Raw genomic sequence first — 5,160 nt, 5'->3', positions numbered from 1 at the left:
ATGTAATTTTTGAGTAAAACTCGCTCATTTTGTCCTGTGCGCTGAAAACTTGTTCATATGCGCTAAGCAATGCTGTTGGAATTTAAAATATTGCCTTCTGTGTGGCTGTTTATCAATTCTGAGAGATGGCGAGTCATCGGCTTCTGCCCCCGTGCCGCTAGTGCTGGAGTGTTCGGGGATAAACCCGAGCGCTCTTTTTCCCATGTTTGGGTCCTTCGAGGGAGGCGCTCAGCACAACGAACAAGGCAATCAGACTATAATGCGTGAAAACTCTCACTTAGCCATAGAATTCTATAATTTTAAATTTCGGCGAAGCCCCTGGTATTCGGAAGACCGAGTTCGGGGCGCTATCCACGCCTTGGCCGGACAGAGCCGACTCCTCGCTCTAAGCGGCATAAGTCTTTAGGGACTTGAAAAACCTCTCAAACAGCGACCGGCTCTCGCTTCATCATGATAGTCAGTTTTAGCTTTCTCTACTGAGGTGCTCGACCCAGCTCAACTGGGGCACAATCGCAGTAGTTCTCCTAGTGCTACCTTAGCCGATATAGCGGAACGTAAGGCACCAACACATAGGAGCCAGGCAAACCCAACTATTGACCCAAGACATGATTCGGAGCCGATGCATATAATGCTATAAGTTCGGGGTGCCACACTTGTTAAAGTGTTCGGACTTCTCACACCATATTGAGGGGTACTAAAGCCCCTGGCGTATTTTGGCCGTACCAAAGTGTACGGGTGCAACATGTCGTTAGGGAACATATATTTGTAAAAAAAAGGTAATGCAAAGAGAGACAAAAGCTATGCATTGTTTATTAAAAAGGGCTGCGATCAAAGCAGAATGATACAAATAATGCGATAAGCAAAGGGTTGGACTATTTAACATGTCCGTTCTAGGGGCAGGCTGCGGAATGGTATGCGAAACAGGTATACTCCTCGTGATAGAGACCACCTGGGAGTTCCGTAATGCGGCATGGCTTGTCTGCTTCCCTGGTTCTTGCATCATTTGTGCGGCAATTGAACTGCCGAACAGGCCTTCCGAAGAGTGGAGTCCTGAAAGTAAGAGAAAATTAAAAGATCGGCAGCCCCTGGTGCAGTTTAAGCCGTGTTTCGGGCGTGCCGTGATGGTGCCCCTCCCCCTGTACCCATGGTATTTCTATAGCGTAGTTATGTACGCGAAGTACTGGTGTCGCATTTTTGCGAGGGCTGGGGTTGGGGCCGTATTGCTACGCCTGCTCGGAACCTGCCAGGAGGTCTTGTTGTAGGTTATTTCGGGCGCGCTTGACGGTGTCCGGACGTTTAATGGCCGGACTGGAGAACTGCCTGGAGAGGCTGCTTTGTACTTCCGCAGCAAGGGCCGCCGTGTGCTCCTCCGTTCGGAGAGAGCGTTCGGTGTTTCCATTGACCGTAATTACTCCTCGAGGGCCTAGCATCTTGAGCTTAAGGTATGCGTAGTGCGGTACCGCATTGAACTTGGCGAATGCGGTTCGCCCGAGCAGTGCGTGATAGCCACTGCGGAATGGGACTATGTCGAAGATTAACTCCTCGCTTCGGAAATTATCCAGAGATCCAAAGACCACTTCAAGTATGACTGAGCCTGTACAATTGGCCTCTACACCTGGTATTACGCCTTTAAAGGTCGTTTTGGTGGGCTTAATCCTCGAGGGATCTATGCCCATTTTCTGCACTTTATCCTGGTAAAGTAGGTTCAGGCTGCCGCCGCCGTCCATAAAGACTCTAGTGAGATGAAATCCGTCAATGATTGGGTCTAGAACCAATGCGGCGAATCCTTCATGACGGGTGCTAGTGGGATGGTCCCTTCGATCAAAGGTGATCGGGCAGGAGGACCATGGGTTGAACTTTGGGGCGACTGGCTCTACCGCGTATACGTCCCTTAACGCGCGCTTCCGCTCCCTCTTGGGGATGTGGGTTGCATATATCATGTTCACCGTCCGCACTTGTGGGGGAAAACCCTTCTGTCCACTGTTGTTCGGCGGCCGGGGCTCTTCGGCATCATCGCTATGCAGCCCCGTGTCTTTATTTTTGGCATTTAACTTGCCTGCCTGCTTGAACACCCAACAATCCCTATTGGTGTGATTGGCCGGCTTTTCAGGGGTGCCATGTATCTGGCACAAGCGGTCGAGTATTAGGTCCAAACTGGACGGCCCCCTAGGATTTCTTTTGAATGCCTTTTTCCGCTGACCGGATTTATAGCCTTTGAATCCGGCATTAACTGCCGCATCCTTAGCATTGTCGCCATTAATGCGGCGCTTCTGCTTGTTGCGACGCAACCTGCCACTACTGTCCCTGGTATCCGAATTACCAGGGTTCTTGGTCATATTGTTGCTACGAGCAAGCCAGCTGTCTTCTCCCGCGCAAAAGCGGGTCATGAGTGTCGTGAGTGCTGCCATAGATTTCGGCTTTTCCTGTCCAAGGTGCCGGGCAAGCCACTCGTCACAGATATTGTGCTTGAAGGCTGCTAGGGCATCTGCGTCCGGACAGTCGACTATTTGATTTTTCTTTGTTAGGAACCGTGTCCAGAATTGCCTGGCCGATTCCTCTGGCTGTTGAATTATGTGGCTTAGGTCATCGGCGTTTGGTGGTCGCACATAAGTGCCCTGGAAATTGTCGAGGAATGCAGCTTCCAGGTCCTCCCAACAACCGATTGATCCTGCTGGCAAGCTGTTAAGCCAATGCCGAGCTGGTCCTTTAAGCTTGAGTGGGAGGTATTTGATGGCGTGGAGATCATCGCCGCGAGCCATGTGGATATGACGGAGATAATCCTCGATCCATACCGCAGGATCTGTTGTGCCATCATATGATTCGATGTTTACAGCTTTGAAACCCTCTGGGATTTGATGATCCATTACTTCATCTGTGAAGCATAGTGGGTGTGCGACGCCTCTGTACTGGGCTATATCACGACGTAGCTCCAATGAGCTTTGTCTATTGTGTTCGGCCCTGCCGGATTTGTGTCCGGCGTGACGGTTACCGTCTCGAGTCATGGGGCACCCACGCGATCTGTAGATCGATCTTGTTTGCCTTGCCTTGTCCTCCAACATATCTCGAAGGTCTGGTGCATTTTCTCGTGCCTTGGTACGGGGTGTGACTTGGGTGGAGGGCCGAGAGGCCTCTCTGTCGCGGCCACGAGGTGGTCGGTCGGCCGTATCAAGTGCTGGTGATGTAGGTTTAAGTGCTTCCTCCTCTAATCGGGGTAGCAACCTGCGCTTTGGGTAGCTCTTGGAGGGGCGTTCGAGTTTATGCTCTTCGGCTGCAAGGACTACAGTCCATCTGTCGACTAGCAAATCTTGATCAGCTCTAAGCTGTTGCTGTTTTTTCTTGAGGCTTCTTGCCGTGGCCATAAGCCTGCGTTGAAAACGCTCTTGCTCGATGGGATCCTCTGGCACGACGAATTCGTCGTTGTCGAGGCTTGCGTCGTCTTCGGAGGGAAGCATACAATTATCGTCCTCGACCTCTTTGTCTGTCGCTCTCTCATGAGGGTTGGCTTCTTCATCCTCCTGTGCTGAATCTTGCTGGAGGTGGTTTTCTTCGGCACTCTCAGGAGTATTATTATCTCCCGTGCTGGAATCACCGTATTTGCTTTGGCAGGATTTTGAGCAGCGTCGCTGACGACGGCGCTTAGGTTGTTTCTTGGAGGGGTCATCCTCCGCTGTTCCATCGCCATCTCCTTCTTTTGGGGTGTCCACCATGTATATGTCATATGACGAGGTGGCTTTCTAGGGCCCAATAGGCACTGGTTCTTCATCGTCTCCTGCATCGGCGTCCATACCGTCGATGTCTTCGGAGTCGAAGTCGAGCATGTCGGTTAAATCATCGACAGTGGCTACAAAGTGGGTGGTGTGTGGGATTTGAATTTCTTCATCGTCCGTATCCCAACCTTGCTGGCCGTAGTCCGGCCAGGGCTCTCCTGATGAAGAGAGAGACTTTAGTGTCTTCAGAATATCGCCGAAACGCGAGTGCTGAAAGATGTCCGCGGTAGTAAACTCCATGATCGGCGCCCAATCGGATTCGATCAGCAGGGGCGCGGAGGGTTCGGGGTCTGGAGAGGAGTTCGGCTCCTTGGAGTCATGAGTCTCGCAGAGTGCGGGGCTGGTGTTCGGCTCGATCGCCGTTGGGATCGCAGCCCCCGACGCGGCGTCCAACCACCCATCCTCGATCGGCGCAGTTGGCTCCGAATTAAGGGTCGAAGCCGATGCGGGTGCGGCCTCCAGGGCACTGTTTAGCGGAAGAGCTAGATCATGATCGTCGTGACAGTGCGGCGCGCTCGGTAGTGGCTCGAATCCGTCGAGGATCAAGTCCCCGCGGATGTCAGCCGTGTAGTTTAAACTTCCAAATCTGACCTGACGGCCAGGGGCATAGCTTTTGATCTGCTCCAGATGGCCAAGTGAATTGGCCCGCAGTGCGAAACCGCCGAAGACGAAGATCTGTCCGGGGAGGAAGGTCTCACCCTGGACTGCATCGCTATTGCTGATCGTAGGAGCCATCTGTAACACCCCGGATGTAACTTTCCCCATTTGTACTCCAACTCTTGCCGTTTCCGGCGTTAAGTTATTTTATTTTCTCGGGTTCGGGTTTTTGTCTCCGTGTGTTGTTGTCCTTGTCATGCATCTCATATCATGTCATCATGTGCATTGCATTTGCATACGTGTTCATCTCATGCATTCGAGCATTTTCCCCGTTGTCCGTTTTGCATTCTGGCGCTTCGTTCTCGTTCGGTGGTCATTTCTAGCTTTCTTTCGTGTGTGGGGATTGGACCGAGACTTGCCAAGCGGCCTTGGTTTACTACCGGTAGACCGCCTGTCAAGTTTCGTACCATTTGGACTTCGTTTGATACTCCAACGGTTAACCGAGGGACCGAAAGGCCTCGTGTGTGTTGCATCCCAACACCCCTTCAATTTGGCCCAAAACCCACCAAACTCTGCTCCATCATCTAGATCGTTCGATCACGATCGCGTGGCCGAAAACCGCACCTCATTTGGACTCTCCTAGCTCCCTCTATGCCTATTTAAAGGCCCCCCCGTTTTTCGGATCGTCTCCTCCCCCAAAACCCTAAAAAAAAGAGATCTCCGCCGCCGCTGGACAACATCCGCGCCGAGCCGGACGTGTCCGGATCCGCCGCCCGCCACGTGGCGCTCGCCTGTC

The sequence above is a fragment of the Triticum dicoccoides genome, chromosome 3A (genome assembly GCF_002162155.2).
Source record: "Triticum dicoccoides isolate Atlit2015 ecotype Zavitan chromosome 3A, WEW_v2.0, whole genome shotgun sequence".
Classification (NCBI taxonomy): domain Eukaryota; kingdom Viridiplantae; phylum Streptophyta; class Magnoliopsida; order Poales; family Poaceae; genus Triticum; species Triticum dicoccoides.
Note: the sequence above shows the minus strand (reverse complement) of the source record.